General features: G+C 48.1%; 1 pseudogene; it reads left to right on the top strand.

Moving 5' to 3' along the window:
• The first annotated feature begins 9,570 nt into the window (after positions 1-9,570).
• Positions 9,571-9,688, top strand: LOC136663359 (5S ribosomal RNA; annotated as a pseudogene).
• The last annotated feature ends 3,144 nt before the right edge of the window (positions 9,689-12,832 follow it).

Genomic DNA, 12,832 nt, shown 5'->3' with positions numbered 1-12,832 from the left:
TACGAGCAAAGGTGGGAGAACTGGAATGTCTGGTGACAAGGGAAAATATTGACATAGTGGGCATAACGGAAACCTGGTGGAATGCGGAGAATCAGTGGGATACCGCAATCCCGGGCTATAAACTCTACAGGAGGGACAGGCAGGGGCGTGTTGGAGGTGGGGTGGCCCTTTATGTTAAGGAAGGGATAGAATCCAGCAAAGTAGAGATTGAAGGTGGGTCCGACTCCACCGTAGAATCTCTGTGGGTTAAATTACCAGGCTTGAGCAGCGATGTAATACTGGGGGTGTGCTATCGTCCTCCAGACCAGAAATCTGATGGGGACCTTGAAATGAGGAAACAGATCAGGGAGGTGACAAGGAAGGACAGGGTTGTAATCATGGGGGACTTCAATTATCCTCATATTGACTGGGTCAATTTGTGTTCTGGTCACGATAAGGAAACCGGATTTCTTGACGTGCTAAATGACTGTGGCTTAGATCAGCTAGTCACGGAGCCCACCAGAGGACAGGTGACTCTGGATTTAATTTTGTGCGGTACGCAGGACCTGGTTAGAGATGTAAACGTTACTGAGCCATTGGGGAACAGTGATCATGCTGCGATCCGTTTTGACCTGCACGTTGGGGGAAGAATACCAGGCAAATCTCTAACAAAAACCCTTGACTTCCGACGGGCGGACTTCCCTCAAATGAGGAGGCTGGTTAGAAGGAGGTTGAAAGGGAGGGTAAAAAGAGTCCAATCTCTCCAGAGTGCATGGAGGCTGCTTAAAACAACAGTAATAGAGGCCCAGCAGAGGTGTATACCGCAAAGAAAGAAGGGTTCCACTAAATCCAGGAGGGTGCCCGCATGGCTAACCAGCCAAGTTAGAGAGGCTGTGAAGGGCAAGGAAGCTTCCTTCCGTAAATGGAAGTCTTGCCCTAATGAAGAGAATAAAAAGGAACATAAACTGTGGCAAAAGAAATGTAAGAAGGTGATAGGGGAGGCCAAGCGAGACTATGAGGAACGCATGGCCAGCAACATTAAGGGGAATAATAAAAGCTTCTTCAAATATGTTAGAAGCAGGAAACCCGCCAGAGAAGCGGTTGGCCCTCTGGATGGTGAGGGAGGGAAAGGGGAGATAAAAGGAGACTTAGAGATGGCAGAGAAATTAAATGAGTTCTTTGCATCTGTCTTCACGGCAGAAGACCTCGGGCAGATACCGCTGCCCGAACGGCCCCTCCTAACTGAGGAGTTAAGTCAGATAGAGGTTAAAAGAGAAGATGTTTCAGACCTCATTGATAAATTAAAGATCAATAAGTCACTGGGCCCTGATGGCATCCACCCAAGGGTTATTAAGGAATTGAAGAATGAAGTTGCAGATCTCTTGACTAAGGTATGCAACTTGTCCCTCAAAACGGCCACGGTGCCAGAAGATTGGAGGATAGCAAATGTCACGCCTATTTTTAAAAAGGGAAAGAGGGGGGACCCGGGAAACTATAGGCCGGTCAGCCTAACATCTATACCGGGTAAGATGGTGGAATGCCTCATCAAAGATAGGATCTCAAAACACATAGACGAACAGGCCTTGCTGAGGGAGAGTCAGCATGGCTTCTGTAAGGGTAAGTCTTGCCTCACGAACCTTATAGAATTCTTTGAAAAGGTCAACAGGCATGTGGATGCGGGAGAACCCGTGGACATTATATATCTGGACTTTCAGAAGGCGTTTGACACGGTCCCTCACCAAAGGCTACTGAAAAAACTCCACAGTCAGGGAATTAGAGGACAGGTCCTCTCCTGGATTGAGAACTGGTTGGAGGCCAGGAGGCAGAGAGTGGGTGTCAATGGGCAATTTTCACAATGGAGAGAGGTGAAAAGCGGTGTGCCCCAAGGATCTGTCCTGGGACCGGTGCTTTTCAACCTCTTCATAAATGACCTGGAGACAGGGTTGAGCAGTGAAGTGGCTAAGTTTGCAGATGACACCAAACTTTTCCGAGTGGTAAAGACCAGAAGTGATTGTGAGGAGCTCCAGAAGGATCTCTCCAGACTGGCAGAATGGGCAGCAAAATGGCAGATGCGCTTCAATGTCAGTAAGTGTAAAGTCATGCACATTGGGGCAAAAAATCAAAACTTTAGATATAGGCTGATGGGTTCTGAGCTGTCTGTGACAGATCAGGAGAGAGATCTTGGGGTGGTGGTGGACAGGTCGATGAAAGTGTCGACCCAATGTGCGGCAGCAGTGAAGAAGGCCAATTCTATGCTTGGGATCATTAGGAAGGGTATTGAGAACAAAACGGTTAGTATTATAATGCCGTTGTACAAATCTATGGTAAGGCCACACCTGGAGTATTGTGTCCAGTTCTGGTCGCCGCATCTCAAAAAAGACATAGTGGAAATGGAAAAGGTGCAAAAGAGAGCGACTAAGATGATTACGGGGCTGGGGCACCTTCCTTATGAGGAAAGGCTACGGCGTTTGGGCCTCTTCAGCCTAGAAAAGAGACGCTTGAGGGGGGACATGATTGAGACATACAAAATTATGCAGGGGATGGACAGAGTGGATAGGGAGATGCTCTTTACACTCTCACATAATACAAGAACCAGGGGACATCCACTAAAATTGAGTGTTGGGCGGGTTAGGACAGACAAAAGAAAATATTTCTTTACTCAGCGCGTGGTCGGTCTGTGGAACTCCTTGCCACAGGATGTGGTGCTGGCGTCTAGCCTAGACGCCTTTAAAAGGGGATTGGACGAGTTTCTGGAGGAAAAATCCATTATGGGGTACAAGCCATGATGTGTATGCGCAACCTCCTGATTTTAGGAATGGGTTAAGTCAGAATGCCAGATGTAGGGGAGAGCACCAGGATGAGGTCTCTTGTTACCTGGTGTGCTCCCTGGGGCATTTGGTGGGCCGCTGTGAGATACAGGAAGCTGGACTAGATGGGCCTATGGCCTGATCCAGTGGGGCTGTTCTTATGTTCTTATGTTATGTAAAGGAAAGGCCAGCCTTGCTTTGTGCAAGGCCTTTTATAGGCCTTGAGCTATTACAAGACCTTCAGTCAATCATATAGGTTCATCTTTAATATATTCATTTATTTAAACTTATGTAAATTTATTCAAAATTTGAAATGTAAATTAATTCTTTTTCCCCCCAGCCCCCGACACAGTGTCAGAGAGACGATGTGGCCCTCCTGCCAAAAACTTTGGACACCCCTGCTCTAGATGAATGCATTGAAGCCAGGGGCAGGAATTGTGGATGCAATCCCACAGTCCCTTCACATGCTCACTCTATAATGTATGAAGAAGGCTCAGCTGGTGGGGTTCTCACACAATTCCTGTTGCAATGTGCCTTTCGAACTCCAGTATTGGTCTACCAATTCAACTCTAATAAGCTGAACAATTCAATTCCCAGGAATTCAATAATAATTCAACTCCCAGGAAGTCCCTTGGGTGGAGTTGATTGCTGGGTTACAATCCTGGGTACTGATTTGCCTCCATGCTAGCAAGTCAGTTCTTCACACTGACCACAAAGAATGAGTTGCCTGAGTATGTATAATTCACAGCAAAAATAAGCCATGATTCTTCTTAATGCATCTGTTGACATTTGTGGCAGCTTGACTGAAGACCGGCCTGTGAATATTGTATGAAATATTTCTGGCAGAAGATGATGTGGGATTCGCAAGCGCAAGACAGGTACAACATGCTGAAGATTAGTGGCAATTAGCACAAGGGTAAAATTAGTATAATCAGCCATCCTTTCTATGAATTATACAGGCTTAATTGGTGGCAGGTGGGTATTTCTTTGTATTTTTTTTAATGCCACATTGTTATGGAGTCATTTGCATATAGCGCTCTGTGTTGTCACAGGATTAAGTAAAATTCTATTTAAATTTGAACTCTGGCTAATTAACTCTTGGTAAACAGCAAGCAAAGCCAGTCCTCTTGTAAAGAAACAATGTACAGTACATGACTCTTTTCATTCACCAGGGTTTTGTCCAAGTGGAGAGACTGAAAATAAGAACGAATCCCCCCCCCTGCTTATGGGCCCGTTCTCACAAGCTGCAGACGAGGTGAAAATCTTCATCAGGCCTGTTGGAATAGGTCAAAATACCTAAGTTGATGCTGGAACCAGGGCCAGCCTTAGGTAGGGTGACCATATAGGTCAAAAGTTGATGCTGGGTGCTCTTTACACTCTCACATAACACCAGAACCAGGGGACATCCACTAAAATTGAGTGTTGGGCGGGTTAGGACAGACAAAAGAAAATATTTCTTTACTCAGCGTGTGGTTGGTCTGTGGAACTTCTTGCCACAGGATGTGGTGATGGCATCTAGCCTGGACGCCCTTAAAAGGGGATTGGAGAAGTTTCTGGAGGAAAAATCCATTACGGGGTACAAGCCATGATGTGTATGCGCAACCTCCTGATTTTAGAAATGGGTTATGTCAGAATGCCAGATGCAAGGGAGGGCACCAGGATGCAGGTCTCTTGTTATCTGGTGTGCTCCCTGGGGCATTTGGTGGGCCGCTGTGAGATACAGGAAGCTGGACTAGATGGGCCTATGGCCTGATCCAGTGGGGCTGTTCTTATGTTCTTATGATCAGATACAGGGGTGACAGAGTGCCTATACCTTTAATCATTGTGTAGAGGAGGACATTTTGGCAAGAGCTGCTCAACATGGAAGGGTTTAAAAAGCTGCACCTGCCAAAACTCCCTCTTCTATATTTACACAAGCTCGCAGACTGCAAGAGCTGAGCTCTTTGCAGGGCGGTTAAGCGGCTATCTTGCAAACTGCAGGAGCTGAGCTCTTTGTAGGGCAATTAGCGGCTACGGTATCTGATTTTTGAACAGCCTCGGGGCTTGAGGCAATCAGCCAGCTGAGCTTTCCATCATCCTTTGGCGACCCACCAGAAATGAGGTCACGACCCACAGTTATAAACAATATACCAGGAACAATAAACTAGCAATGCATCAATACGCTCACAGATATGCAGAGTCGTGCAGAGTCAGGGTTCTGTATCTGGGTGAAGTGGGATGTGTGAACAGCGATGGATGTCACATAAAATATACTTTCTAAAGGTGGAACTACACAGTATACTGAACTCTGTGATTTAATTTTTTTTTAATTTTTGCCTAGGGTTAATTTTGTTATGAGAAGCTGTTTTCAGTAGTTTACGTTGTTGTGGATGACTAGGGTAGGCTACCTTGCAGGGGCATCCATTATATCCGCTGAGCCCATCTGCGATGCGCCTTTATTCCTTTCCTTGGTCCCACTGAAAGTCTAATATGACATCTGCAAATATGCTGGATGCTTCCAACTATAATAGATGGGGCGGTACTTTCTGCCGACTTGGAAGCTTATGTAACGGGTCCTTCCCATATGCCCTGATGTAGCTGCGTATGTTTCTCCGGCAGTTAGCATTGTAACAGAAACTGACAGACTTATATAACAGTCTGCTAGGACAGGGAGAGGAGCAGAGTTTAATGATCCCCCTGGGTCTGAATTTCAATGAGAAAATGGATGGTCCTAATGGAGGCAGCAGGAGCTGAAAGAAGGTTGGAGAGAATACATTTGAGGATTCGGTTGCTCATTTTCTTTGTATATTTCGCATCACTGAACAAGCTTGGATTGTATTGATTCAAGGGGGTGGTTGGTTGGCAACCTTCAGTCTCGAAAGACTATGGTATAAGCCTACAGCACCCGGTATTCCCAGGCGGTCTCCCATCCAAGTACTAACAAGGCCTGACCCTGCTTAGCTTCTGAGATCATGGTATAAGCCTACAGCACCTGGTATTCCCAGGCGGTCTCCCATCCAAGTACTAACCAGGCCTGACCCTGCTTAGCTTCAGAGATCATGGTATAAGCCTACAGCACCCGGTATTCCCAGGCGGTCTCCCATCCAAGTACTAACAAGGCCTGACACTGCTTAGCTTCCAAGATCATGGTATAAGCCTACAGCACCCAGTATTCCCAGGAGGTCTCCCATCCAAGTACTAACAAGGCCTGACACTGCTTAGCTTCCGAGATCATGGTATAAGCCTACAGCACCCGGTATTCCCAGGCGGTCTCCCATCCAAGTACTAACCAGGCCTGACCCTGCTTAGCTTCAGAGATCATGGTATAAGCCTACAGCACCCGGTATTCCCAGGAGGTCTCCCATCCAAGTACTAACAAGGCCTGACACTGCTTAGCTTCTGAGATCATGGTATAAGCCTACAGCACCCGGTATTCCCAGGCGGTCTCCCATCCAAGTACTAACAAGGCCTGACACTGCTTAGCTTCCAAGATCATGGTATAAGCCTACAGCACCTGGTATTCCCAGGAGGTCTCCCATCCAAGTACTAACAAGGCCTGACACTGCTTAGCTTCCGAGATCATGGTATAAGCCTACAGCACCCGGTATTCCCAGGCGGTCTCCCATCCAAGTACTAACCAGGCCTGACCCTGCTTAGCTTCCAAGATCATGGTATAAGCCTACAGCACCCAGTATTCCCAAGCGGTTTCCCATCCAAGTACTAACCAGGCTTGACCCTGCTTAGCTTCCGAGATCAGACGAGATCAGGCATGTGCAGCTCAATGGTAAAGTACATCCCTTGCAGGCAGAAGGTCCCAAGTTCAAGACTCCTCCAGAGTCTTGTTGCCTAGACAAGATGATACTGCCTGACCTGGATCAAAGGTCTGATTCAGTAGAACCCAGTTCTGTATATTCATAAATCCAACTGCCTTGACATAATAGCAAGGAAGGGTGAAGTGAACTTCAACTGGTAGGAATTTCCAGATGTTCTGCCAAATCCCAAACCAAGCTCTGCCTAGAGAATTATGCCCACTTTAAGCAAATTAGCTCCCCTTCTTTCCCCCAACAAATGACCCTGGTTCTGCCCTGCAGTCCTGATGGACCACACCTCCACGGTAGCTCACCTGTTCAACCTGCAGAGGTCCCCTCTCCTGCCAGCAGCCTCCCACCACTACAGCAGACCCTGGGTCCTCAGCAGGTCTTGGGCACAGCAGCCAGACACCAAACTCCAGTGTCTCCAGCAGTCTGTTAGTCACAAAGTCAGTCAGAGTATCCAAGTCAAAGTCCAAAGTCAATAAGCCAAGTCACAGTCCAAGGTCAGATTCCAAAGTCAATAAGCCAAGTCAGTCTCCTCTCCTACCTCCAACCTGCACTCCTTCTACAACCCACAAACCCTTCCTGCCTCAGGTGCTCCTTATATCCCTGAGGGCCCTATTGCCTTCAAGTGGCTTCAGCTGTGCAGCACACTCTGCTGGATGCCCAGGCCTTACCCTTAAAGGGGCCACTGCTGACACTACATCTACCTCCTCGCCAGGTCTTCCTCGATTCCAATACACCAGAGACTCGGTGCTACTGCCAAGAAAGCCTTTTCCAGAGCCATCCTTGTTTTCACCCAGAAACGAGGGCATCCAGAATATATAACTTTTATTCTGCATGAAGGAAACCAACATCATGGCCGGTCTTAGGAAGTGCATGGTCCAATTCCACACAGTGTTGTCACTAAGGGAAACAGAGGGTCAATTGCCATGGCTGCTATGCCTGGGGGCTGGCATGGGGTGTCTTTTTGAAGTTTGAGGAGGTCATGTGAGACCTCACCTAATTTTCGAGCCTCCCCACCCCTTTTCTCCCCTTGGACTTGTACCAGCAAGATTGCTTACACAGTTTCCCTCTCTTCCCTCCATCCATCAGTGCAGGCAGTCAAAACTACAGCATCTTCAATAGATGGCTAGCTGGGCCTCTGCTTCAAGAGGTGATAGAGAGTCTACCACCTTTTGAAGCAATGCTTGGACTGCTTCCGAAACACTGAATTTCTTACCATCAGGAAGTTCATCCTAACGTCCAATATGCTTGTTGTATAGAATCATAGGGTTGGAAGGTGCCCACAAGGTCTTCTACTCCAACCCCAAAAATTGAGTGTTGGGCGGGTTAGGACAGACAAAAGAAAATATTTCTTTACTCAGCGTGTGGTCGGTCTGTGGAACTCCTTGCCACAGGATGTGGTGCTGGCATCTGGTCTGGATGCCTGGATGCCTTTAAAAGGGGATTGGACAAGTTTCTGGAGGAAAAATCCATTACGGGTTACAAGCCATGATGTGTATGTGCAACCTCCTGATTTTAGAAATGTGCTATGTCAGACGCAAGGGAGGGCACAAAGCTGCAGGTCTCTTGTTATCTGGTGTGCTCCCTGGGGCATTTGGTGGGCCGCTGTGAGATACAGGAAGCTGGACTGGATGGGCCTATGGCCTGATCCAGTGGGGCTGTTCTTATGTCCTTATGTTCTTAACCATACCTTGTAGGGCTAGTTCTCCAGCACTCTGATCATCCTGATCTGTGAACTCACTCCAGCTTCACCATTCTTAAAGTAAGGTGCCCAGAATTGGACACAATTGTAAATTAGTTGTAATTAAAACCATTTGTCCTGGTCTGCCCCTTTGGAACAACCGAGAACAAACCGGCTCTATTGTCTACCTCTCCCACCCTTTAAACTCTGTTGTAAGAAAGGACCAGAATAAAGCTTTTCTCCCTTGAAGTGATGATCGCTGGTCCCTCATCAGAAATCAGCATTGCTCTGCATTTTTTTATTAATGCATTTGCAGTCATCATGTGTTTCCGGATGGCCCTGCATCTGGAAACCAGCCAAACTCAAACAGACCTCTGTTGGCGATGGGGGAATGCATAAAGCGAGCCTCTGCATTCATTAAGGCTGCACAGCTTTTCCTCAGGGAGAGCTGGAATTGGACCACATGGAGTTAAAACTACCTGACCTGAATAGATAAGAATGTCAAGACCGCCTCATGTTCAGCCGAGGCAAAAGTGTAATGAGAGGTGAGCCCAGATATGGATTTTGTTTAATTGAATCACTACAGTATATAGCCATCATTATGTAGGCAAATGGCATCTCCTTGACTTGACACCACATATAGACTATCCCATTACACTGTCTGAGAGCTACATTTTTTGCACTTTGAAGGGTCGGAAGAAAGTCTCGGGGATCAAGGGAAACGGCAAGGAATGCTTCCAAGGTTTGCCAAGCACGTTGGCAGACATCCGGGTCTGCGTGGCACAAATTTATCTGGCAGAGACACAGAAGTTTCTGTAGTGCGGCTGCGAACCAGTTGGCAGCGCCATGTGGGAGAGGCACCTGTGCCGCTATGCTTTATGGAAAGCACATCCAGTCGACTTTAAAAATAGAAGGGCTATTTAGAGGAAATCTGGGGAGCTCGTGCTAACACTGGGAAGCCCGGAATTCATCATGGAAGTGCGGGGCCCTGAGAAATCAGGCTGGGTCTCTAAGTGCCAAATACAGCACATCCAATTCCAAGGAGAGATGCTTGGATTGCGTGACAGGGACATGGAGGTAGAAGAGGCAGAGCCTCATCAGACCCGACAAGTTCGAAAAAAACAAAGACCAAGGACCAAACAAGCAAAAAGGAAAAAGTACCTTGCCTTTCAGCCCTTCTTCCTTTCTTCTCCGACACAGCTAAGTAGCATACACATGCAAGCAGCATAGCAATACACAGGGAGGCAGCTAGCAGCCAATTCCCTGGGATCATGACTGGGTTCCAATAAAAAACAGGCAGGGTGCAGTTCCTTGAATGTTACCCTGCACATGCCTGATCTCGTCTGATCTCGGAAGCTAAGCAGGGTCAGGCCTGGTTAGTACTTGGATGGGAGACCGCCTGGGAATACCGGGTGCTGTGATCTCGGAAGCTAAGCAGGGTCAGGCCTGGTTAGTACTTGGATGGGAGACCGCCTGGGAGTACTGGGTGCTGTAGGCTTATACCAGGGGTCGGCAACCTTAAACACTCAATGAGCCATTTGGACCCATTTTCCGGAGGAAAAAAAACCTCAGGAGCCACAAAACCCTTTTGACATCTAAAATGAAGATAATACTGCATATATAGGTTTTTTTTTTTTTTACCTTTATGCTCTTATAGGTCCCATTTTTATAATGTAGCCCCCTCTTGTAGCTTTTAGTTAGTTTTGTCATACATTCTCGTCCTGTGTTTTCAGACGCCTGGTCCTCTATGGTGTTTTGCCTGATTCCAAGGCCACCCTCTGCCTGGAGAATTAGGCCCACTTTAAGCAAATTAGCTCCCCTTCTTTCCCCCAACAAATGACCCTGGTTCTGCCCTGTAGTCCTGCTGGACCTCACCTCCAAGGTAGCTCGCCTGTTCAACCTGCAGAGGTCCTCTCTCCTGCCAGCAGCCTCCCACCACTACAGCAGACCCTGGGTCCTCAGCAGGTCTTGGGCACAGCAGCCACACACCAAACTCCAGTGTCTCCAGCAGTCCATTATTCACAAAGTCAGTCAGAGCATCCAGGGCAGAGTCCAAAGTCAATAAGCCAAGTCACAGGCCAAGGTCAGATTCCAAAGTCAGTCAGTCAAATCAGTCAGAGTATCCAAGTCAAAGTCAACAAGCCCAGCCAGCCAGCCAGCCTTGCACTGAGTGGGGACCTGCTCAGGGGAAGACGGGCTGCAAGGGCTCGCAATGGCTGAAGAGGAAGGCGGCTCAGGATTGGCTGGTGGTCATCCAGTGAAGGGCCCTGAGCCATTCCAACCGAAAAAGCCAGGAGCCTGCTGGATGCTGATTGGCTGAGCCTGCTGGAGAGTTGGGGAAGGGAAAAACAGGAGCTTAAGCCTGCAGAGCGGGCAAAATTGAAAAGGGAAACCAATGCGGGGCAGGTGGGGGTGAAGGGAGAGGAGGGCAGTGAGCTCAGGGGGCAGAGGGAAGCACCCTGCCCTCCCAACACAGGTGCCTCCTGTTACCCCCTTTGCCACTTTCACCGGAGGAGCCGCAGCAGACAGCTGAAAGAGCCGCATATGGCTCTAGAGCCGCAGGTTGCCGACCCCTGGCTTATACCATAGTCTTTCGAGACTGAAGGTTGCCAACCAAACCATCTGGGTCATCAATTGCTAGGGAGGCATCAGTTGCTTCAGGGCCCGTTCCAGAGCAGTGCGCGCCACTCGTCACTAGTGTCACAAACGTGCCATAAGGCACATTTGCGGGCATTACCCCCAGCCGAATGTCAGAGCCTAGCATGAACCTGCACTGGGACAGCGTCCGTTGGAGGCCAGTGATCCACCACCAGGCACTCTGTGCAAAGTTCCTGGAGGTTGAGAGGGATGTCGGGGTGTGAGGGAGGCAGGGAGGAGGTGTTTTGGGGCAGGCAGCGGGTGGGGGAAGGCATGGCGGGGGAGGAAGCGGGACGGGAGCGGGGCGGGACTGGCGGAGCTCAGCTTCACCAGATCCAGAGCTCTGTGTTGGGCCTCATGGCCCGACACAAGGCTTCTTGACTCTGCGTTCACTAAAGAGCCACCGCAGAGTCGAGCAGCCCCATTGCAGGGCTACTTCCCTTACTCAGGGGAAAGGAACGAACGTTTCCTTCTCCCAAGGAGCTGCTGGCAGCTTCCCGGTGCACCCAGGATATTGCAGCAGCCATTTTGGGTGCTGCAGCAGCCCCATGTACCGGGCAGCTAAAGATTGGGTTGCCCATCAGTTAGCCCAATCCTATGCATATTTATGCAGAATTAAGTCCAATTAAGTGTCAATGGGGTTTGCTCCCAGGAAAGTGTGGATAGGATTGGACTGTCAGTCAGTTAGGCTGCAATCACGGCTGGCTTCCAGTCAAAAACAGGTAGCGAAAAAATGAAATGAAAATGAAAAAAAAGGCAGGGCACCTGCATCAGCCATCACTGGGGAGGCAGCAGATGGAGTTGCCTCAGTTTGGTTCAAAGAAAGCCTCAAAAACGGTAAGGAGCTTGCACAAAGGGACCAACTCTCTAAAGCACCAGGGGAGGCAGCTATCCAGTTGTCTCAGGGGGCATGTCACTGAGTTCTCCCTAGCTCCAAGTTGGGGGAGACGAAGTGGAGACTTGGGTGTTGGCATCTTGGATCTCGTGAGATTTGGGCACCTTCATCTTGGATCTCGTGAGATTTGGGTGTCACCATCTTGGATCTCACAAGGTTTCATGATATTCAAGCTGGTGGCGCTCAGGAAAAAGAGGCTGTGGGAGGTGACCCCTGTAAGTTTGGGAACCACTGCTTTAAGCTAACTTGGTCCCCAGCCTTGAGGACTTTGAAGGTAACCACCAGCACCTTGCATTGGCTTTCACGCTTCTAAAAATGTGCCTAAATTCATAGCTAAAAACTCCAGTCATCCAAGGGCAATTACTCCAACAAAACCCATCATTTTATGTAAAGAGGAAAAAAAAAATCACATCATATTATTCTTTAATTAGCTGGTTTCAAACGAAGCTGTTGCCTTCCTGCCTTGGTAGTGGAAATAGATTTTTGGGGGGTCCCTTTCACTCCAACACTTTTCTATGAACTTCCTATAATTATTTAACAGTGGGACTTGGCCTCCCGGCCATTCATCAGGAAATATCCTGGGATACCTCGTCAGTCTTCAGGCGATGGCTTGTTTGCGAGGGGGAAATAACACGCTGATTTGCAGTTATAATTGAGGAAAATTGCTTAAGAGGCTTCTGACAGAACAGAAAATAGGCCAATTAGTTAACCCGCTTCTCTCCTCCTGTGTTCTGCGAGTGTCTCCATTTAATTTTGCTGTCACCCAGGAAGCAAAGTTACAAACGGATTGGCGCTTTTTGCCGACTCTTGGAGTCCTTCTTAAATTTTAAGCAGTGTGGTTGTGCTTAGTGAGAATCAAAAGATGCTCACTTCTTTACTTAACTCTTCCTTTACTTAGCATATAATTAAAACAGTTAGCATTATTACGTTTTATTTTTTTTTTAGTATTATTCAAGAAAAGTCTCCTTCTAACGCATCAGTGGCTGCTTTCCCCTTGGAGAGTCTCATAAGAATGCAATTCTTGTCACAACCAATG

The sequence above is a fragment of the Tiliqua scincoides genome, chromosome 12, assembly GCF_035046505.1.
Source record: "Tiliqua scincoides isolate rTilSci1 chromosome 12, rTilSci1.hap2, whole genome shotgun sequence".
NCBI classification, from domain to species: domain Eukaryota; kingdom Metazoa; phylum Chordata; class Lepidosauria; order Squamata; family Scincidae; genus Tiliqua; species Tiliqua scincoides.
This window is presented reverse-complemented; position numbering and strand designations above follow the sequence as displayed.